The sequence below is a fragment of the Tamandua tetradactyla genome, chromosome 9, assembly GCF_023851605.1.
Source record: "Tamandua tetradactyla isolate mTamTet1 chromosome 9, mTamTet1.pri, whole genome shotgun sequence".
In the NCBI taxonomy this organism is placed as follows: domain Eukaryota; kingdom Metazoa; phylum Chordata; class Mammalia; order Pilosa; family Myrmecophagidae; genus Tamandua; species Tamandua tetradactyla.
This window is the reverse complement of record NC_135335.1, coordinates 11,335,592-11,360,045: the sequence shown is the minus strand read 5'-3', so window position 1 is coordinate 11,360,045 and position 24,454 is coordinate 11,335,592. Positions and strand designations below refer to the sequence as shown.

Below are 24,454 nucleotides of genomic sequence, written 5' to 3'. Positions count from 1 at the left end.
GGGTTCATTGTCATTCGGTCCTGTCCCCCGGGAGCCCAAGTTCCCGCGGCTTTTGAGGCGGGTTTGGGGCCTGATCCTGGAAACCGAGGGCGACAGAGCCGGCGCTCCCCGCCGGCGGCAGGGCTCAGGCCCATCCGGCTGCTGCGGTCCCGAGGGTCTCCGGACCTCACTAGGGACAACGTGCCAGGCCAGTTTCCAGTGGGCGCGGCCCCTGGTCCGCAGAGCCCAGGGGTTGTGGGTGCTGGGGGTTGCACGGAGAGGGATTGCGTGGGGTGCGGGGGTGCAGGTGCCGCGGCGCTAGAGCGCCGGGTCAGGGCAGCGGAGCGCGCAGCTAACGGCGGGGGCGCGTGACCAAAGTTGCGCAGAACGCAGGGACCCAGGGGAGCGCGCGGGGAATGCGCCTGGGAACTCAGAGGGGCGCCCGTGAGGTGGCTGCAAGGCCCCAGGAATTTGGGGGTCTTTGAGAGGAATGGCAGGGAAGCGGTGCGCGGAAAGTTACTCGTGGAGTGGGAGGTAGCGCGCAGTACTCGGAAATGAGCCCTGGCTGGGCTTGGAAAGTGGCTGGAGTGGTGATATCTGGAGAGCGTGATTAAGGCCAGATTTGGAAGGCCTTGGGGGCACAGTTATGCGTTAAGTCCTTGAGGATTGCATGGATTTTTTTTAAGTCACAATAAATAAATAGATACATGTCTCTAATGTAATTGATGGAAAAGAATAGATGGAATATATTTAATTATGGAACATGATAAAATTACTATCCACTAGCATACCATCCGAATTAAGAACTTGATCATACCTAATGCAGATACTTCTGCCTGGGTGTGCCTCCCGTTCTCGTTTCCCTGGCGCCCCAGCAGAGGTAACCTCTATCCTGAATTTTGTCTCTAGCATGTCCTAGCTTTTCAAAACAGCTTGTAAAATAACTTATTTGTATCTCGAGTATGTTGTTTTGTTTTGCTTATTTTAAACTTTATAGGAAATGATATGCTCTATGTTTTCTTTTGTGACATGCTTCTTTCAAAACTGTTTCTAGGATATGCCCACCTTGCAACCCTTGACTCTTGCCCACGGTCCCTCCATGGTTCCTGGACCCCTTTCCCGTTTTATGCCTCCAAAAGGAAAGTTCCCTGCTGGAGCTCAGGCATCAGCTGACCTCCAGCTGCGGGTGATAGGGCCACATCTTTGCCTTACACAGTCTGGCAGGGAGACCCTTGGGTGCTGCCAGGGAAGCCGTCTTGGACGTGGCCATGCCCCCTGGGTGGATGAGCCCATGCAAGAGTGAGCTGGGCACTTGCTCCTCTCTTACTCCTTCTATGCATGTGTCCCATGCACCTACCAGGCCCCTTGCACTCACATGTCATGTGCCACGCCTGGAGCCGCAGGGAGGGAGGGGGCGATCCTATATGACCCCTGCCCAAACAGAGCTCAGGCAATTGCAACCCTGCCTGTGAGGAAAGTGGAGGTTCTGAAGGACCTGGGGGCCCCGTGAGGAACAGCTGAGCCAGGTGGAGTGGTCAGGGCAGCTGCTCAGGGGAGGGCAGATGGTGTTTTGGGTAGGAGAAGAGGCTGTGAAAAGGGGCAGAGGCGAGAGCGTGAGCTAATGGAACCAAGGAGGCATTTGCTAAGCCTGGAGGGCGGGTCATATGGAAGTGCAGAGAGCAGGGGAGAGCAAAGGGCCCGTGAGCCACCTGGGGACGACAGCATGGGTGGATGACCCCTTGGGAAGGTCTTACAAACTTGGGTAGAGACAGGATGAGGCGTGTTTGGGACACGAGGCTGGCCAGGAGGCTGTGGCCATCATATGCTGAAGGACGGGGGTGCCCCGGCCTGAACCAAGACAGCAAAAGAGGGAGGCCGGAAGGGAACAATTCACCCCCATTTGCCCAGGACTTTCTTAGTTTTAGCACTGAAAGTCCCAAGTCTCGAGAAAATCCCATAGACCCCACAGACGGGGACAGCCGGTCATCTTAGGAGAGGAATGATTCCAGGAGAAGCTTGAGGGGTTACAATTGACAGGACTCAGTGATGGGTGTGGGCAAAGGAAGCGGAGGGAGTGATGGTCGCCATCCTGGTGTCTGATTGGACAACTGGGGAGAGGGCTGCTGACGTGGGGTCCAATCAGGATCATAGAGGGAGGGAAAACAGAAAAAGTCTCAATTCATAAAGGTAGGGGTTTCTGGGGTGGGACATTGAGGACTGCTCAGGAGGTGAGGGTGAGGATCAAGGAGAGGAGCCCAGGCAGAGGGAAGACCTTGCTTGGCCTCCTCCTCATTGAGCAGCCTTGGGAAAATCGCTCGCCCTCTCTGAGCCTCGGCTTTCATACTTATGAAATGGGAACAGTGACTCTGTGGTGAGGGTTGGACACTTCATGTGACACGTGCCTGGCCAGCAGACCTGATCCGTGATGGCAAGGGTTGCATTAGCTACCCACTAGGTTACATTAGCATTTCATATGTTGGCGGATCAGAGGACACTGGCTCCGATGGATGGGCATCAAGGCTGGAGAGGGAATCGGATGGAGGAGAACCTCACTGCAGCCACCGAAATTGCTGAAGCAGCAGGAGGCCAAGGCAGACAGGTCTCAAGGTCTCCAAGATGCGGAAGACGTTCCCCACCATGGGGCAGGTGCGTGCATGCAGGTACTCATGGACCCATTCTCAAAAGCACTTACATATATTTTCTTAGTTTGTAAAAGCTGCCAAAATGCTATATATCAGAAGCAGGATGGCTTTTTAAAAAGCAGATCTATTAAGTTGCAAGTTTTCAGTTCTAAAGCTGTGAAAAGTCCAAATTAAGGCAAGCCTATAAAAACGTCCAAATTAAGGCATTCAGCAAAAGATATCTTGGCTCAGAAAGGCCAATAATGTTCGGGGTTTCTCTCTCAGCTGGAAAGGCACATGGTGAGATCTGCTAGCCTTCTCTCCAGGCTTCTTCAACTGCTTCCCCCGGGCAACCTCTCCCTATGCATCTCCAAAAGGCTCTGCCTGTGTGGGCTCTGTTGGTTCTGGTGGTGTCGCACGAAAGGAAAAGTGATATTTGTGGCCACTTAATTTATAGGTTCAGATTCACGGACAACACAGACTTTGGTGATATAAAAACAGATTTTATTAGGAAGGAAATTAAAGAAAATAATTAAAAGACAGTATGTAAAAGAGTCTTTAAAAATAAAGCATAGTTACATCACCAGATAAGATGGCACCAACTCCTGACGAGAAGTTCTGGAGAGTTTCAGAAGCAGAATTCCAAGTCTCATTAGTGAAAATCCACAGCAATCTTGGAGACAGCATTCAGAGTTTCCTTAGTTATAATCCATAGCAGAGAATCATAAGATTCTGATGAGGTGCTCTCCCTCTCTCATAAGATTCTTCTCTCTCTTCCTCCTCCTTCTTCTTCATAAGTTTCTCCTCTCTCTCTCTCTCTCTAATGGCTTGCATGCAGTTTTTGTGATATCTTTACACAATGGTGGCCAAATTCCAATTAGCTTACATGGCCAGGCCCACTTTGGTCCTCTGAGAACTGGCTAAAGATACAGAGGAAGTTTCCTAAGACCGAGGTAACTTTATCAAAGTACACCTCCTTTTGGGAGGATAGCAGTTCTCCCAGCTGGAGTGCACATTTCAACTGTTTCTTACCAAGGTCATGTAATAGCAACACCAGTTGCATGCAATGGCAAAATCAGTTGAACAGTACAGACTCTACAAGTGTATCTTTCCCTTACAGGTGTCTCTAAAGCTTTTCCCAAAATGGTTCCCTCTTAAAGAGCTCCTGTAAGCAATCCCACCTTGAATGGGTGGAGACACATCTCCATGGAAACCATCTAATCAAAAATTACTGCCTACAATTGGGGGTGTCACATCTCCATAGAAACAATAAAAAAGATCCTACCCAGCAATATTGAATGAGCCACCTCCTATCAATTGGCGATTGTGAATGATGCCACCGTAAAACATCTGTGTGCAAATATCTGTTCATATCCTTATTGTCAGTTGTTTGAAGTCTATTCCTAGTAATGGGATTGCCTAACACAATGGCAACCTTATATTTAGCCTCCTGTGGAACTGATACATTTCCCATCAGACGGGCTGGACCGTTCTTCCCTACCAACACTGACTAGGTATACCTTTCTCTCCACATCTTCTCTAGCATGTATGTCTTTCTGTTTATTTATTCTTTATTTAATCTGCAGCTTTTTAAAATATATATTCATATGACATATATTCTATCCAAAGTATGCGATTAGTGTCTCACTGTAAACTCACTTGCAGGGAGCCACTGTGGACACAGGATCAGCATGATGGAAGAACGAAAGGCCTGGGCCTTGGGTGGCTGGGGTGAGCTTCGTATTTTCCTGAAATAAGGAAAATATTGAATAGCATATGTCATTACTATAGCAATGCAGCCTGATTGCCTTCATTTTAAATTGGTTCGTGTGATGATTACATGGATACTTTATTTAAATATGGCTATGGTTAAGTGAACTAAGATATCCAATTTTGGTGGATCTAAGGATATTGTTTGTTTTCTTAAATTAAGAAATGGCCCAAGGTCTTTGGGTCACATCTGCTTCTTCTCTGAGTCAGGCACAGGGCCTGGGGGTGGGGGGTGGGCTAGTAAGAGGGGGCGCTGCGTGATGCGAGCTGTTTGTTTGAGCCAGCAGCATCCAGCTCCAGATGGGGTCCTATGGAGGGAGCCAAACCCAGGTCTGGAGAAAGTGGGCAGTTTCCCACCTTGCCTGCCTCTGTTGCTAGCTGAAATACCATCCCTTCTTAACCTCAAATGGCTCTTTCCTCCTCCTCTTGCTTGCATGTCCCTTTCTCCCTCCTTATAAAGTGCATTCCCCTTCTGAGCCCTGCTGAGCCCTGGCTGATGCTGCAGCCTTCAGATGAGATAAAGAACCTGGCAGTAGTCCTGGCACTGCTGTGCCTCACCCTTCCTCTATAGCTGTTTGTATCTTTGCCCCTTACATGCCAGACCTTCTGCAGGACCCTCAGATTCAGGGTGGGAGGGATGAGCTGGCAAGATCCCATCCTGAATGGAGCACTAAGTCCCGAGGACGTGCATAGATGGTGGCAGAAACTGCAAACCCCTCGTCATCCCAGCAAGGAGAGGTGGAAGTTCCAAAGGAGTGAGGGACCCAGAGAGGGCAGGCGAGCCAGGCTGGAGCTGCCAGGACAGCTCCCCAGGGAGAGGTTTCCAAGTGTGAGGACGGTGGTGGGAGGCAGAAAGAAATGGATGTGTAAAGAAGCAGAGGCAAGAGAGAGCGTTATGGGGCGGGGAGAAACCACCCCTTTGGGAAGGCCAGTCTGGGCATCAGGGAGGCTAGAGGTACAGTGGCAGGGACAGGAGGCAGGGAGGCCAGTGGGGAGGCCATGGCAGTCATGGAGTGAGGGCTGGGAACCCCTGAACCCAGTCAGTGGAAAGCAGATGGGATGAGGAAATGAGTTCCAAGAAACACCCTGAGTTGGCATTGCTGGGACTAGTGACTGGACATGGGCAGGAAGGAGAGTTAAGTGGGACCCCTGGGTTCTGACTGCAAAGCCTGGCAGGTGGTTGTCACTCACTGAGAAAGGGCGCAAATTGGAGGCCAGGAAGCTAGGAGGGGAAGGAGGTGAGAGGAGAGCCAGCTTGGCCTTTCCTGGCCCAGTGCCCTGGGGCAAGTCCTGTCTCCTGGGGCTTATAGTGATGATGGCAATTATGTCGGAAAAGCACCCTGTGCCTGGAGCCCACCCCACAGCTGGAAGCTGGAAGTCCCATGGGACGCTCATGGAGATGTTGCCAACTACTGTCTCTCAGATCAGCAGCCCCACGGGCTGGGTATTAGGAGAGTCTGAGGATGAAGAAGTGCCTCCCATGGCCGCAGACAATCACAGGGCTGGAGGACGGGCTGAGGCTCTGAGAAGCCCGTGACTCCACTGACCGATTCCGCTTGGGCCACACCTGTCCTGGGAGAAGGGGCTTGAGCATGAGGCCCACGTGTCAACATTCAGAAACCCTGCGCCACCCCCCCATCCATGCCCGTCTCACTCCTGAGCACACACACACACCCGTGTGAATAGCATGCACTCGTCCTGGAGAAACCTCCTCTCCCACATTCCACGAGGGTCACTTTTTTCCAGGTTTCTGGCCACTGGTGACCTTTGCACCAGGGAGAGCCTCTTAACAGTGTCAGCTGGGCTGAGGATCCTGGAGCGAGAGGGGCTGGGGGGTGTCAGGGTCTCGTGCCCATCCGGTGTTCTCCCCAGGCAATGCGCATCCGCAAGGGAACCCCAGCTCAGCAGCGGCTCCCCGAGCTGGGGTCTCCCACATGGCCTAGAAGACTTCCGTCACCAGCCCTAGTATTTCGGTTGCAGACATGCCACGAGCCCCAGCCTGGAGACCCGATTGAGATTTTCCGCGGGAGGTATGAGCATTGGGCCATCTACGTGGGGGATGGCTACGTGATCCACCTGGCTCCTCCAAGAAAGGCTCCCGCACACAGTATCGCCCTGTATTGGTTAAGATAAGGAGAATGTTTGAAAGACAGCACTGAGCACAGGACACCTGATGGAGACAAGGGTTGTGAATAGAGCAGGTGAGTGTGATTACTGAGGGGGTCTAAAATGTCTCTTAAGGGCTGCATACCTGGGCCTAAGCCCCAACATGCAAAGCCCCAAAGATCCTTACCTGGTCAGTAGAAGAGCAAGATCGAAACCAGGACCGAATGCTTCCAATGTGTACGCCCTTAATGATCTCAGAAGGGCCGAGCCAGGCTTGGGCCATCTAAACTTGGGCTCCAAGCCCACACAGGGGCAAAGGATCTCAGGGGAGGGTTGGGAGTCAGCAGTGGGAATCTGTGTGAGCAGGAGGCATTGTCACCCTGGCCCCAGCCGGAACGTGCGATACACCTGAGCCCAGGGAGCTCTGTTTCAGGAATGCTCGGAGGCCAGCTTTCACTCCTCCTCCCCCCACCCTGCTGAGCTGGGCCACCCTGACCAGGGAGTTGAGCTGCAGCTGGGGGTGATGAATTGGCCAGTCAACTGGAGGCTGGTGGGAAGACGTGGTTGAAAGTAAAGCCTTTGATGACAAGGATCAAGAGTCAACCTTCCCAACAGAGAATAAAAAATATTTACAAAGCCCCCTGGAGGGACTGGGGAGAAAGGAGGGTATCTTAAACTTCCCAACCTGGGGAATTCCTGATATTCTTGCAAGCACTGGGGACAACCAAATCAATAGGCCAAACTCTCAATATACGGGTTTGTCCCAATGAAAGTTATTCCTGCAAAGGGGAAGCTAAGCCCACTTATATTTATGCCTAAGAGTCAGATAGAGAGAACCTCTCTCGTTGTTCAGATGTGGCCTCTCTCTAAGCCAATGCAGCATGTGAACTCAATGCCCTCCTCACTGCGTGGGACATGACTCCCAGGGATGAGCCAGGACCCAGACTCATGGAAATGAGAACGTCTTGTTGACCAAAAGTGAGAAGAGAGAAATGAGACAAAATAAAGTCTCAGTGGCTGAGAGATTTCAGATTTAGGAGGTTATCTTGGAGGTTATACTTATGCATTATACAGATACCCCTTTTTAGTTTATGGTGTAGTGGAGTGGCTGGAGGGAACTACCTGAAACTGTTGAGCTGTTTTCCAGTAGCCTTGATTCTTGAAGCAGACTGTATAACCATACAGCTTTTACAGTATGACTGTGTGGTTGTGAAAACCTTGTGCCTGATGCTCCTTTTATCCAGGGTATGGACAGATGAGTAAAATATATATATACAGATAAAAATAAGTAAATAATAGGGGGAGATAAAGGGCAGAAATTAGGTAGATTGAAACACTGTGGGACAATGAGAGGGAGAGGTAAGGAGTATGGGATGTATGAGGATTTTTTTCTGTTTTTTTGTTTAGTTTTGTTTTTTCTGGATTGTTGCAAATGTTCTAAAAATGATCATGGTGAATAATACACAACTATGTGATGATATTGTGAGCCACTGACTGTATAATATGTATGGACTGTATATGTGTGGTTATTTTTCATCAAAAATATTTTAAATAACAGAGTCAACCTGCCCAAGACTCAGGGCTCAACATAACCAAAGATGCTAAAAAGACAAGTTGAGCATGAAAAACAATAACTACACAGAGATTGAAACACACCAAATAGGTTACAATCCATACATTTATAATGATGTTTACAAACCCATTAGTCATCTTTGGAAGATGCAAAGGAATCAAGGCATTATTCCAAACACCGGTAAATACAGGAAAAGCTTCAGGTATTTCCTAAATGAACTGTACTTGGAACCAGATTTAAAACCAAACCCAAAGCCACAAAACAATACTTTCCATATAGGGAAAAACTTTCCATTTTTTCCACATAGAAAATCACCTGGAAGGACAAACCATGGAGAAGGGACAGTGCCCACAATGGGGAGGGTGGTGAAAGAAGGACTTTGGACTCAACGCTAATAAGGATTTTGGTGTTTTGTTTGTTTTTAAATGAGGAAGATGTATTCTCATATATCTTGTGGAATTCAGGAAATTAGTTCAAAAACTAAAAATTAAAGGCCTTGGAGCCAGAGCAACCTGGATTCAAATCACTTCTTTGACTCTTAAGTAAGTTACCTTTATCAGAATATCGGATCCTGTGCTGGTTTGAAAGGATGTACGTACCATAGAAAAGTCATGTTTTAATCCTAATCCCATTTTGGAAAGACAGCCATTTCTTCTAATCCCTATTCAGTACTCTATGTTGGAAACTTCATTTTGATTTTTTCCATGGAGATGTGACTCAATCAAGTGTGGATATTAAACCTGATTAGGTGGGGACGTGTCTCCACCCATTCCACCTGGGACTTGAGAAGTTCACTGGAATCCTATAAAACAAGAAGTATTCTAGAGAAAACTTCAGAATGCCATAGAAGCACAAAGCAGAGAGTCCACCAGCCTTTGGAGATGAAGTAGGAAAACGCTTCCCAGGGAGCTTCATGAAACAAAAAGTTGGAGGAGAAAGCTAGCAGACTTTGCCATGTGCCCTCCAGTGGAGAGAGGAACCCTGAAATCATCAGCCTTCTTGAGCCAAGGTATCTTTTCCTGGATGCCTTAGATTGGACATTTTTATACACTTGTTTTAATTGGGACATTTTCTCGGCCTTAGAACTATAAACTAGCAACTTATTAAATTCCCCTCTTAAATAGCCATTCTGTTTGTGGTATATCACATTCTGGCAGCTAGCAAACTAGAACACACCCATCATCTGTAATACTAGGAGTAATTACTCCTACCTCGCAGGGTTATAGTGAAGAGTCAAGAAAGGCCTTTTGGACCCCGGAATGGATTCTTCACTACTTCTGGGTATCGCTGGCTCCAGTGTGACCCATATTCTCCCCCACTTTTTTCTTTCTTTAAAAGTACAGAATTTGAGCTCTTCTTCCTCTTTCTCCGCCGGTGGCGCTCCCGCCGCCATCCAGCCCTCCTCTTCCCCCTTCTCCGCCGGTGCTCCCGCCGCCATCTAGCCCTCCTCTTCCTCTTTCTCCGACGGCGGTGCTCCTGCCGCCATCCAGCCCTCCTCTTCCTCTTTCTCCGCCAGTGGCGCTCCCGCTGCCATCCAGCCCTCCTCTTCCCCCTTCTCCGCTGGCGCTCCCATCGCCATCCAGCCCTCCTCTTCCTCTTTCTCTGCAGGTGCTCTCGCCGCCATCTAGCCCTCCTCTTCCTCTTTCTCCGCCGACCGCGCTCCCGCCGCCAACTTGCCCTTCTCTTTCCCATTCTGCTCCGGCTGCTCTCCATCCGCCATCTTATCCTTCCCTTTCTCCTCCTACTCCAGCGGCTCTCCAACCACAACCGTGCCCTCTTCCGCCTTCACCGGCTCCTCCGCCACCATCCTTGACAGCCTTGCCATCCTCAACTTTCCTCCTCCAGAACAGCCACTAGGGGAGTAGAAACGATACAGAACTGCTCACGGAGCCATGACAGAGATCAAAAAGACAGCGTACCCCATCTTGGAATGGCTGACTGTCTGGGAGAACCAGCTCCGGTGGGATCGCCGAGGGGCGCGGGCTTTCCCGGGCGGGGCGGCAAGAGGCCGGAGTCCCTCCCTTCCTCCTTCCTGGACCAGCTGGCAGAATTGGGGAGGCGGTACCCTCAAGCCGCAGCGGCTGGTGCCCCCACCATGTGAGGCCCCCCGGACCAACTGAGAGAATTGGATCGGAAATCCCCAGACTGTGGAGAACGGTGACTGGGGGGGTCCCTTCCAAACACGTGACTCCCCGGTCCGGCTGGGAATGGTGCACTCTCCCAGGCTGCGGCAGCTGATGCCCTCCGGCCACGCTTGGCGCCCCGGGCCGACTAGGAAATTTGGACGGGCTCTCTCCCGGGCTGCGGCGGCCGGCGAACCTCCCCGCATTCGGACCCCCGGGCCGGCTGGCACTCTTCCAAGCCGCTTCGGCTGGCGAACCTCCCCGACGGCGAGAGTTTTCCAAAGTTAAAGGACCCACAGCACCTTTTACTGGTGGGACCCACAGACAAACGTGTGCCACGAGCACCACCTACTGGGCAGGATAAGAAAAACAGAACCCAGAAATTTCACAGAAAAATCTTTAACCTGTTGGGTCCAAAACCCAGGGAAATCTGACTAAATGTCCAGATGCCAGCAGAAGATAATGGATCACGCTCAGAAAATTGAAAATATGGCCCAGTCAAAGGAACAAACCAATAGTTCAAATGAGATACAGGAGCTGAGACAACTAATGCTGAATATATGAACAGAAATGGAAAACCTCTTCAAAAACAAAATCGCTAAATTGAGGGAGGACATGAAGAATACATGGGCTGAACAAAAAGAAGAAATAGAAACACTGAAAAAACAAATCGCAGAGCTTATGGAAGTGAAGGATAAAGTAGAAAAGATGGAAAAAACAATGGATACCTACAATGATAGATTTAAAGAGACAGAAGATAGCATTAGTGATTTGGAGGATGGAACATCTGAATTCCAAAAAGAAACAGAAACTATCAGGAAAAGAATGGAAAAATTTGAACAGGGTATCAGGGAACTGAAGGACAATATGAAGCGCACAAATATACGTGTTGTGGGTGTCCCAGAAGGAGAAGAGAAGGGAAAAGGAGGAGAAAAATTAATGGAGGAAATTTTCACTGAAAATTTCCCAACTCTTACGAAAGACCTAAAATTAAAGATCCAAGAAGTGCAGCGCACCCCAAAGAGATTAGACCCAAATAGGCGTTCTCCAAGACATTTACTAGTTAGAATGTCAGAGGTCCAAGAGAAAGAGAAGATCTTGAAAGCAGCAAGAGAAAAACAATCCATCACATACAAGGGAAACCCAATAAGACTATGTGTAGATTTCTCAGCAGAAACCATAGAAGCTAGAAGACAGTGAGATGATATATTTAAATTACTAAAAGAGAAAAACTGCCAACCAAGACTCCTATATCCAGCAAAATTGTCCTTCAAAAATGAGGGAGAAATTAAAATATTCTCAGACAAAAAGTCACTGAGAGAATTTGTGACCAAGAGACCAGCTCTGCAAGAAATACTAAAGGGAGCACTAGAGTCAGATACAAAAAGATAGAAGAGAGAGGTATAGAGAAGAGTGTAGAAAGAAGGAAAGTCAGATATGATATATACAATACAAAAGGCAAAATTGTAGAGGAAAATATTATCCAAACAGTAATAACACTAAATGTTAATGGACTGAATTCCCCAATCAAAAGACATAGACTGGCAGAATGGATTAAAAAACAGGATCCTTCTATATGCTGTCTACAGGAAACACATCTTAGACCCAAAGATAAACATAGGTTGAAAGTGAAAGGTTGGCAAAAGATATTTCATGCAAATAACAACCAGAAAAGAGCAGGAGTGGCTATGCTAATATCCAACAAATTAGACTTCAAATGTAAAACAGTTAAAAGAGACAAAGAAGGACACTATATACTAATAAAAGGAACAATTAAACAAGAAGACATAACAATCATAAATATTTATACACCGAACCAGAATGCCCCAAAATACGTGAGGAATACACTGCAAACACTGAAAAGGGAAATAGACTCATATACCATAATAGTTGGAGACTTCAATTCACCACTCTCTTCAATGGACAGAACATCTAGACAGAGGATCAATAAAGAAATAGAGAATCTGAATATTACTATAAATGAGCTAGACTTAACAGACATTCATAGGACATTACATCCCACAACAGCAGGATACACCTTTTTCTCAAGTGCTCATGGATCATTCTCAAAGATAGACCATATGCTGGGTCACAAAGCAAGTCTTAACAAATTTAAAAAGATTGAAATCATACACAACACTTTCTCGGATCATAAAGGAATGAAGTTGGAAATCAATAATAGGCGGAGTGCCAGAAAATTCACAAATACGTGGAGGCTCAACAACACACTCTTAAACAATGACTGGGTCAAAGAAGAAATTGCTAGAGAAATTAGCAAATACCTCGAGGCGAATGAAAATGAAAACAGAACATATCAAAACTTATGGGACGCAGCAAAGGCAGTGCTAAGAGGGAAATTATTGCCCTAAATGCCTATATCAGAAAAGAAGAAAAGGCAAAAATGCAGGAATTAACTATCCACTTGGAAGAACTGGAGAAAGAAAAGCAAACTAATCCCAAAGCAAGCAAAAGGAAAGAAATAACAAAGATCAGAGCAGAAATAAATGAAATTGAAAACATGAAAACAATAGAGAAAATCAATAAGACCAGAAGTTGGTTCTATGAGAAAATCAATAAGATTGATGGGCCCTTATCAAGATTGACAAAAAGAAGAAGAGAGAGGATGCAAATAAATAAGATCAGACACGGAAGAGGAGACATAACTACTGACCTCACAGAAATGAAGGAGGTAATAACAGGATACTATGAACAACTTTACGCTAATAAATACAACAATTTAGATGAAATGGACGGGTTCCTGGAAAGACATGAACAACCAACTTTGACTCAAGAACACATAGATGACCTCAACAAACCAATCACAAGTAAAGAAATTGAAGCAGTCATTCAAAAGCTTCCTAAAAAGAAAAGTCCAGGACCAGACGGCTTCACATCTGAATTCTATCAAACATTCCAGAAAGAATTAGTACCAACTCTCCTCAAACTCTTCAAAAAAATCGAAGCGGAGGGAAAACTACCTAATTCATTCTATGAAGCCAACATCACCCTCATACCAAAACCAGGCAAAGATATTACAAAAAAAGAAAACTACAGGCCAATCTCTCTAATGAATATAGATGCAAAAATCCTCAATAAAATTCTAGCAAATCGTATCCAACAACACATTAAAAGAATTATACATCATGACCAAGTAGGATTCATCCCAGGTATGCAAGGATGGTTCAACATAAGAAAATCAATTAATGTAATACACCATATCAACAAATCAAAGCAGAAAAATCACATGATCATCTCAATTGATGCAGAGAAGGCATTTGACAAGATTCAACATCCTTTCCTGTTGAAAACACTTCAAAGGATAGGAATACAAGGGAACTTCCTTAAAATGATAGAGGGAATATATGAAAAACCCATAGCTAATATCATCCTCAATGGGGAAAAATTGAAAACTTTCCCCCTAAGATCAGGAACAAGACAAGGATGTCCACTATCACCACTATTATTCAACATTGTGTTGGAGGTTCTAGCCAGAGCAATTAGACAAGAAAAAGAAATACAAGGCATCAAAATTGGAAAGGAAGAAGCAAAACTATCACTGTTTGCAGACGATATGATACTATACATTGAAAACCCGGAAAAATCCACAACAAAACTACTAGAGCTAATAAATGAGTACAGCAAAGTAGCAGGTTACAAGATCAACATTCAAAAATCTGTAGCATTTCTATACACTAGTAATGAACAAGCTGAGAGGGAAATCAAGAAACGAATCCCATTTACAATTGCAACTAAAAGAATAAAATACCTAGGAATAAATTTAACTAAAGAGACAAAAAACCTATATAAAGAAAACTACAAAAAACTGATAAAAGAAATCACAGAAGACCTAAATAGATGGAAGGGCATACCGTGTTCATGGATTGGAAGACTAAATATAGTTAAGATGTCAATCCTACCTAAATTGATTTACAGATTCAATGCAATACCAATCAAAATCCCAACAACTTATTTTTCAGAAATAGAAAAACCAATAAGCAAATTTATCTGGAAGGGCAGGGAGTGCTCAGATATAGACCCTCTCATCTATGGACATTTGATCTTTGATAAGTCAGTAAAGCCAACTCACCTGGGACAGAACAGTCTCTTCAATAAATGGTGCCTAGAGAACTGGATATCCATATGCAAAAGAATGAAAGAAGACCCATCTCTCACACCCTATACAAAAGTTAACTAAAAATGGATCAAAGATCTAAACATTAGGTCTAAGACCATAAAACAGTTAGAGGAAAATGTTGGGAGATATCTTATGAAACTTAGAATTGAAGGCGGTTTTATGGACCTTAAACCTAAAGCAAGAGCACTGAAGAAGGAAATAAATAAATGGGAGCTCCTCAAAATTAAACACTTTTGTGCATCAAAGAACTTCATCAAGAAAGTAGAAAGACAGTCTACACAATGGGAGACAATATTTGGAAATGACATATCAGATAAAGGTCTAGTATCCAGAATTTATAAAGAGATTGTTCAACTCAACAACAAAAAGACAGCCAACCCAATTACAAAATGGGAAAAAGACTTGAACAGACACCTACCAGAAGAGGAAATACAAATGGCCAAAAGGCACATGAAGAGATGCTCAATGTCCCTGGCCATTAGAGAAATGCAAATCAAAACCACAATGAGATATCATCTCACACCCACCAGAATGGCCATTATCAACAAAACAGAAAATGACAAGTGCTGGAGAGGATGCGGAGAAAGAGGCACACTTATCCACTGTTGATGGGAATGTCAAATGGTGCAACCACTGTGGAAGGCAGTTTGGTGGTTCCTCAAAAAGCTGAATATAGAATTGCCATACGACCCAGCGATACCATTGCTGGGTATCTACTCAAAGGACTTAAGGGCAAAGACACAAACAGACATTTGCACACCAATGTTTATAGCAGCGTTATTTACAATTGCAAAGAGATGGAAACAGCCAAAATGTCCATCAACAGACGAGTGGCTAAACAAACTGTGGTATATACATACGATGGAATATTATGCAGTTTTAAGACAGGATAAACTTATGAAGCATGTAATAACATGGATGGACCTAGAGAACATTATTCTGAGTGAGTCTAGCCAAAAACTAAAGGACAAATACTGTATGGTCCCACTGATGTGAACGGACATTGGAGAATAAACTTGGAATATGTCATTGGTAACAGAGTCCAGCAGGGGTTAGAAACAGGGTAAGATAATGGGTAATTGGAGCTGAAGGGATACAGACTGTGCAACAGGACTAGATACAAAAACTCAAAAATGGACAGCACAATAATACCTAATTATAAAGTAATTATGTTAAAACACTGAATGAAGCTGCATCTGAGCTATAGGTTTTTTTTTTACTATTATTATTACTTTTATTTCTTTTCTCTATATTAACATTCTATATCTTTTTCTGTTGTGTTGGTAGTTCTTCTAAACCGATGCAAATGTACTAAGAAACGATGATCATGCATCTATGTGATGATGTTAAGAATTACTGATTGCATGTGTAGAATGGTATGATTTCTAAATGTTGGGTTAATTTCTTTTTTTCCGTTAATTAATAAGAAAAAAAAAAAGTACAGAATTTGAGCCAAGGGAGTTCAAAAGAAAAATTGGTCCATCCAGCTTCTGCCTTCATATTCAAATTTTTGTCTCACTCATCACATGTACTAAGGGAATTTAATGAATATGTTCCACCAGTGTCGAAGATAAAAAACTTTCCTATGGCCATATGTTCCTGAAACAGACTCCTTGTTTTGAGAGAGCCATGCCCTTCCTATTTTTCTAACCCAGTATTTTCTCACACAAAGTCTGAGTGAGAGTTCCTTCTCTCTCTCTCCCTCTCTTTCTCCCACTCTCTGTCTTGCTCTCTCTCATTCTTTGCCACCCCTGCCTTGTCTGCCTGGCAGGCCATCTCCCAGTAGCTCGTCGCACTGGTTTTATCAAACACTCTGCAGGGGTTGGGTGGCTGAGGTAGAGGTGGCATGGGCCATCAGCTCCTTTGACCCTGTTTAAACCCAATCTTCAGGTAGATCTGATAGGTTGAACCAAGTCACATACATGGCTCAGATGACAGTGCTTGGAGCCTGCTGAGCTTCCAAAGGGGGAAACAAGTGGGAAACTGCCCAAGCAAATATGAGGTCTCTGAAGCTGCACCACAAAATAAATACATACACTTTATAGCTTATAAGCAGGAGGAGAGAAGAGCACGTGACCTTTTTCACTCCACTTTTTTCTTCCAAATTCATCTTGAGGCAACTGACAGCAAATCAACTCAAATCAACTAATGAACAAAAGGGTGGGTATACCCTATTAATTAAGATGTTCTCTGACCTAGAAAAACTATGAACACTCAATTTTCCATTTCTTACTAAAAATCCAGCTCAAATTGTATTTATTTCATCAAATCTTCTAAATGTATCTCCCTGCAACTTCCCTTCAAAAATTAACTGAGTGTAGGAGCCAAGGGTTAAAACAAGACCTGCAGGTTTTGTTGGGAGCAGCTGGCCTCAGGATGGCAGCAGTAAACTGTGGAGATAGTTATGTAGAGCAGTCTGGGAGGAAGGGAATGTTTACCCCAAATGGTTATGTTAAGTATGAAGGAAGAACACTGAAAGATAAGAACTTTGTTCCCTCAGGAAATGCATGCATGCCTATTGACATCCTGTGGTATATAACCAGGATCTGGTTAAGAATAAAGTTGTCTGAAGTCTGTCTGAAGTAAACTCAAGCTTCAGGAAAAAAAAAAAAAAAAAAAAAAGGTCTTTTGCATTGTTCCAAGATGCCATAAGCACCTGGGAAATGTGGCTATCATGAAGACTAAAGGAAGAAGGAATATAGGGATGGGAAAAAGGGGATGGAAGGAAAAGGAGAAGGTGCCAACACTGCTGGGAAGCAAGGGAGACCTACACAGCACCTTCTGGGACCTTCTTTCCCCAGCCACTCACAGCAATCCTGGAGAGTGTGGCTAAGGACGTGCCCCTGAGCACTGGGCCAGGGGCTGCCTTCCCTGAGCCCATCATTCCCTGGATGGCTGGATGAGGGCTTGGAAAAGCACAAACCCAAGCCCAGGCCATGTTGCTCCTCAGCCTCAGTGGTCCAAACTGGGCCCAGCAGCTGAGGGAAGGAGGCCTCTGGGCTCATGGCCCAGCTCCCTGATGCCTTCCCCTGCCATGTCTGACAGCCGGACCCTCAGGCCTCATCATGGACCCATGTCCCCTCTTGTGTCAGAGCTGCAGACATTTCACAGTAACAGGGAAGTTGTTTCTTTGAAATAAAAGCTTTAAATGCTGGGATGCAATATACCAGAAACAGAATGGCTTTTAAAAAGGGGGAATTTAATGAGTTGCTAGTTTACAGTTCTAAGGCTGAAAAAATGTCCCAATTAAAACAAGTCTATAGAAATGTCCAATCAAAGGTATCCAGAGAAAGATACCTTGGTTCAAGAAGGTCGATGAAATTCAGGGTCTCTCTCTCATTCGAGAAGGCACATTGTAAACACAGTCACGGTTTCTCTTTCAGCTGGAAGGGTACATGGCGAGCAAGCATCATCTGCTAGCTTTCTCCCCTGGCTTCCTGGTTCATGAAGCTCCCCGGGAGACATTTTCCTTCATCTCCAAAGGCCGCTGGCTTGTGGGCTCTTGTGGCTATGTCGTTTTTCTCTGGCCCTCTCTGAATCTCTCATTCTCCAAAATGTTTCCTCTTTTATAGGACTACAATAAACCAATCAAGACCCACCCAGATGGGTGGAGACATGTCGTCACCTAATCCAGTTTAACAGCCACTCTTGACTAAATCACATCATCCAGGGAGATGGTCCGATTACAGTTTTTAAACATACAGTATTGAACAGGGACTACTCCACCTTTATGAAATGGGATTATGATCAAAACATGGCTTTTCTAGGGGGCATACTTCCTTTCAAACCAGTACACGGGGCATTTGCAAAGTCACTCTTCAGTCAAGATGGTGTCTCATGTTTGTTGCTGCTGTAAGAATAAAATTAAGTTTTGTTTTCACACAAAATGGCATGGAGTCAGGGAAATGGAAACTTAGTAAACAAAGATTGCAAAACCAGCCCAGAGCGGTTCAGGGTCCGAGATGGGGGGGGGAGAGGGACCTCTGATATAAGTTTGGGAATCAGCACCATTTCCTTATATGGAAAAAGTTTGTGAGTTATATCTCTTGAATAGGCTGTAATCTCTGGAGTACCCAGCCAATGGGGAAATGGGAGGGATTTGTATATTAGGCTTAGGGTATAAATGTTGCTGCCTCCTGTTGTTTGGTGTGCTAGCCACCACATTTTGTTCACCTGTTTTTACAAGATTGTTAATAAATTCTTTTCTTCTGTATCATTGGGTGAGTGTTTATTCTCTGTCAGGTATGGCTTTCTTTCCGACACTGCCTGTTGGTCCAGCCTTTCCCTAACCTTAAGAGGTTTATCTTCCCTCGACCCTGCCCAGGCATACACATATTTAAAAACCTAGATCAAGGTTCAAATAAACAGTTCCCTGTCTTCAAGAAGGGCTAGAGAACATGCCCAATAAGACAATTGGCCAGATAAGAGAAATGAGAGCTCTGGTTACGGTGGTGGCTGAGGTGAGGGACATGCTCACCAAGTTTCAGGGTGGATAGGAGAGGGGAAGGGGAACAGACACGGGCAGATGGGGAAAGGGTCAAGGTAGGATGGAAGGTCAAAAGACAAAGGGGAAGAGTTTCAGGAACGGAGGTGGACCCTGAAAAATGGAACTGGCCTTTGCCAGAACATGCTAACACTTCCACCAGTTTCAAAGTTGATGGAACTAGATACAACATGTCATCGGTGGCATGGCCCCCATGGTGGAAACTGAGGGAGCTGACTTGGCCAGAAGTACGAGAAGAGACTCCCCTCCTACCCCTCCCTCCCCACCCCTCTTCAGCCACACACATTCCAGACCAACTGAAAACCCAAATCCATTGCCAACTTTGTGGGGGGGAGTTGCTTTTTTGAGTCACCAAAGCGACAGCCAACCCAGAACCCCAAATAAGGATATGTCTTCTGACTTCCATTTATATTCTGCAATATCCAGGTCAACCCGGACAGGAAGAGGTGGAGGGGGCTGGAGCAAGTGAAACAAGGACCAGAAACCACTCTCCTCAGGCACTGGGCAAAGAAAAAAAAAAAGCATTAGTGTGAGAATGCCGATGGAATGGACACTACTCAGGTTTCACAGCCTCTCTAAAGACAGCTGCTGTCTTGCTCCCAAGGAGACTCGGCCTCTCTCAGCATCTCCACTCCCCTCTCCTTTGGAGTTCAGTGGAACCACGCTCAAAGCCACCTGCAGCTTCAATTCTGGAAGAAGACAGTGGGGTTGACTTGGCTCATTTCCTCCTGCTGCCATTGGCCAGAGCCCCTTTGGGCGGGGCCCCAAGGGAATGCAGGGCAACTGTTGACTGGCTGGTCGTGAATCAGGTGACCTCAGCTCATCCAATCAGTGGCATTCCCTTGACCTGAGCGGCAGGGGTTGGCTGGGTGGCTTCAGCTGACAGGACCTGGGTTGGCGCCAATATAGAGACTGAATGGAGTTGAGAGGAACGTGTGTTTTTTTTTTTGGTCTCCATTCTGGGGCTTGTAGCGTTTCACCCAACCCAATCTATTCAGAAAATCGGGCGGGACAGCCCCGTGAAAGGAGACTCAGTAAAGACGGGGCAGGGGGCTGGGATTTCTGTGTGTCCACCTGCCGTCCTTCCAGCCACTGGGCTGGAAACAGACTGTCTCAACTGGGCAGAGAGGGGCTGATACAACCCGGAATAAAGTCTCGCTCTTTTTTCTCTTTATACACTTTTATTCAATGAATAAATAAATATATTATTTATATTTATGATAATATAAGCCTCCTGCTTATAAAAATAAGCAAAAAATAAGCTTGCTGCCTCCCCACTCTGGCCCCCCAGGCTCTCCCTGGAGGCCACACTATGAATTCCATAGTATCCTTCCAGGAGTATCTTGGACTACAAATACTTTTTAATGGGTATTTGAAAGGATTATGTGCCTTAGAAAAGCCATGTTCAAATCCTGATCCAATCTTGTGGGAGCAGCCTTTCCTTTTTTTTTAAATAATTTTTTATTAATTAAATAGAAATTATACGAAAGAAACGCAAACATGCTTAATATATGCTTATTCCATTCTACATATATAATCAGTAATTCACAATATCATCACATAATTGCATATTCATCATCATGATCATTTCTTAGAATATTTGCATCAATCAGAAAAAGAAATAAAAAGACAACAGAAAAAATAAAACAAAATCAGAAAAAGAAAAAAAAATTTTACATACCAAACCCCTTACCCCTCCCTGTCATTGATCACTAGCATTTCAAACTGAATTTATTTTAACATTTGTTCCCCCTATTACTTATTTTTATTCCATATGTTCTACTCATCTGTTGACATGGTAGATAAAAGGAGCATCAGACACAAGGTTTTCACAATCACACAGAAAGCTATATCATTATACAATCATCTTCAAGAAACATGGCTACTGGAATACAGTTCTACATTTTCAGGCAGTTCCCTCCAGCCTCTCAATTACATCTTGGACAACAAGGTGATATCTACTTAATGCATAAGAATAACCTCCAGGACAACCTCTAGACTCTGTTTGGAATCACTCAGCCATTGACATTTAGTCTCATTTCACTCTTCCCTTTTTGGTCGAGAATGTTTTCTCAATCCCTTGATGCTGAGTCTCAGCTCATTCTAGGATTTCTGTCCCATGTTGCTAGGAAGTTCCACACTCTTGGAAGTCATGTCCCATGTAGACAAGGGGAGGGTGGTGAGTTTGCTTGTTGTGTTGGCTGGAGAGAGAGGCCACTTCTGAGCAACAAAAGAGGTTCTCTTGGGGGTAAATTTGAACATTTAGTCACTATCATTGTACACTCTAGGCATTCCTAGATTATACCATCTCAATCTTTATCATTTATCTTTCTTTCTGATTTCATTTGTGCCCCAGCCCTCTTCTCTCTATCATTCTCACATTCAGCTTCATTCAGTGTTTTAACATAATTGTATTACAGTTAGGTAGTATTGTGCTGTCCATTTCTGAGTTTTTACATTCAGTCCTGTTGCACAATCTGTTTCCCTTCAGCTCCAATTACCCAATATCTTACCCTATTTCTATCTCCTGATGGTCTCTGTTACCAACGAAATATTCCACGTTTTTTCACTAACGTCAGTTCATATCAGTGAGACCATACTGTATTTGTCCTTTTGTTTTTGGCTAATCTCACTCAGCATAATGTCCTTAAGGTCCACCCATGATGTTGCGTAACTTCATGACTTTATTCTGTCTTACAGCTGCATAGTATTCCATCGTATGTATATACCACAGTTTGTTGAGCCACTCATCTGTTGATGGACACTTTGGCTGTTTCTATCTCTTCGCAATTGTAAATAATGCTGCTATAAACATTGTTGTGCAAATGTCCGTTTGTGTCTTTGCCCTTATGTCCTCTGAGTAGATACCTAGCAATGGTATTGCTGGGTCTTATGGCAATTCTATATTTAGTTTTTTGAGGAACTGCCAAACTGCCTTCCACAGCGGTTTTATCATTTGACATTCCCACCAACAGTGGGTAAGTGTGCCTCTTTCTCCACATCCTCTCCAGCACTTGTCATTTTCTGTTTTATTGATAATGGCCATTCTGGGGGCTGTGAGGTGATATCTCATTGTGGTTTTGATTTGCATTTCTCTAATAGCCAAGGAAGTTGAGCATCTTTTCATGTGCCTTTTGGCCATTTGTATTTCTTCTTCTGAGAAGTGTCTGTTCAAGTCTTTTTCCCATTTTGTAATTGGATTGGCTGTCTTTTTGTTGTTGAGTTGAACAATCTCTTTATAAATCCTGGATACTAGACCTTTATCTGATATGTCATTTCCAAATATTGTCTCCCATTGTGTAGGCTGTCTTTTTACTTTCTTGATGAAGTTCTTTGATGCGCAAAAGTGTTTAATTTTGAGGAGTTCCCATTTCTTTCTTTCTTTCTTCATTGCTCTTGCTTTGGGTGTCAGGTCTATAAAACCACCTCCAAGTATAAGATTTATAAGATACTTCCCTACATTTTCTTCTAACAGTTCTATGGTCTTAGATCTAATATTTAGGTTTCTGATCCATTTTGAGTTAACTTTTGTATAAGGTGTGAGATATGAGTCCTCTTTCCTTCTTTTGCATATGGATATCCAGTTCTCTAGGCACCATTTATTGAAGAGACTGTTCTGTCCCAGGTGAGTTGGCTTGACTGCCTTATCAAAGATCAACTGTCCATAGATGAGAGGGTCTATATCTGAACACTCTATTCGATTCCAGTGGTCAATATATCTATCTTTATGCCAGTACCATGCTGGTTTTTTTTCAGTTTATGATAATTTTACTTTTTCAATAAAGTGCATTGAAGAAACATGACAAATGGAAGGTACTTCTCTTCCAAGATGCTGAGTGTGTTTGCTCCTCTGGCACTTGGTAAGCATGTGAGATGCACAATTGTCTTCCTTTCTAGTGAGTTCTCCCGGCACACTTGCAGAAGGCTCCTGGTGAGCTCCACTGGTGCTCTGAAGCCTCCCTAAGTGTCCAATGGCATCTGAGATAGCAGCTTTCTGTTTACCAGGCTCAGTCTGCAGCACCTTGGGGAACTTTGACTGCCATTCAATGGATTAAAGCCACAACCTCTGTAAGAAAGTCTGAATCTCAGCCCATATCAACTGACAACAAACAGTATCATAATTGCTCTTAAAGGAAAAGCCAAATAATCTGCAGAAACATTTCCAGCTGGGGTCAGAGCCACTGCATGCCACCACTTGCTTGTTGCCTTGTAAGCACTGGCACCAAATACGCATAGCACAGTTATCAGCACAAGATGTCAGATGCTGGCTACTGGAGACAAAGGTAATGCTCCACGAGGTGGGATTGTGACTTCCTAGGGTGGCACAACATACCTTGTCATCTTCTTGATCCTGGTGCAGCTTCACTGTGTCATTTCAGCTGGTAAAAGCCTAAAACTCCTGGTTTGGGTTCCAGACCACATTCTGGACATTCTGAGTCTGGGAGTTGAGGACACTCGCATGTTCATACTCATTCTCTTCATCAAATTCCCTGAGAGACATTCTTATCTTGGTTGTAGTTTGCTAGGTGTTTGCCAGATGGGGCCCATGCCACTGCTTTGACCTCATTTCCATGACCCTCCAAAGTGTATCCTGGTTCACTTCCAAATGAAAACAACAGTGTCAAAGCTAGAAGAAGCCATGTGATTCTCAAAGGGAGACTAAGCCTCCATTCACACAGTTCTCTGGATACCCTCAAGAAGACAGACTTGCAGATCCACCTGCCACCCTCATGACCTCAGTGGTTGAGTGTATGGTCACCCCTAGGTGAAGCAAGTAGGATCCTTGTTGGGTTCCAGGCCAGGAACCAGCAATGGGAGTCCACCTGGGCTGGGATATGGCTCAGCAGCACTAGCAAGTTCATCATGGAAACCCAGCACAGTTGTGCTGTGATTGGTTTGTTGAGGTCATCTATTTCTTCTCGAGTCAAAGTTGGTTTTTCTTGCCTTTCTAGAAGTTGTCCATTTCTTCTACATTGTTGTATTTATTGGCATAAAGTTGTTCATAGTATCCTGTTATTCCCTCCTTTATTTCTGTGGGGTCAGTGGTTATGTTTCCTCTTCCATTTCTGATCTTATTTATTTGCATCCTCTCTCTTCTTTTTTTGGTCAGTCTTGCTAAGGGCCCATCAATCTTATTGATTTTCTCATAGAACCAGCTTCTGGTTATTGATTTTCTCAATTGTTTTCATGTCCTCAATTTCATTTATTTCTGCTCTGATCTTTGTTCTTTCTTTCCTTTTGTTTGCTTTGGGGTTAGTTTGCTGTTCTTTCTCCAGTTCTTCCAAGTGGACAGTTAATTCCTGTATCTTTGCCCTTTCTTCTTTTTTGATATAGTCATTTAGGGCAATAAATTTCCCTCTTCGCACTGCCTTTGCTGTGTCCCATAAGTTTCGATATGTTGTGTTTTCATTTTCATTTACCTCGATATATTTACTGATTTCTCTTGTAATTTCTTCCTTGACTCACTGGTTGTTTAAGAATGTGTTATTGACCCTTCACATATTTGTGAATCTTCTTGTGCTCTGCCTATTATTGATTTCCAATTTCATTTGTTTATGATCCGAGGAAGTGTTTTGTAGGATTTCAATCTATTTAAACTTGTTGAGACTTGCTTTGTGACCCAGCATATGGTCTATCTTTGAG

General features: G+C 44.6%; 1 pseudogene; it reads right to left on the bottom strand.

Moving 5' to 3' along the window:
- Window positions 1-22,836: 22,836 nt before the first annotated feature.
- Window positions 22,837-23,676, bottom strand: LOC143645864 (putative cytosolic iron-sulfur protein assembly protein CIAO1 pseudogene; annotated as a pseudogene).
- Between the last annotated feature and the right edge of the window lie 778 nt (window positions 23,677-24,454).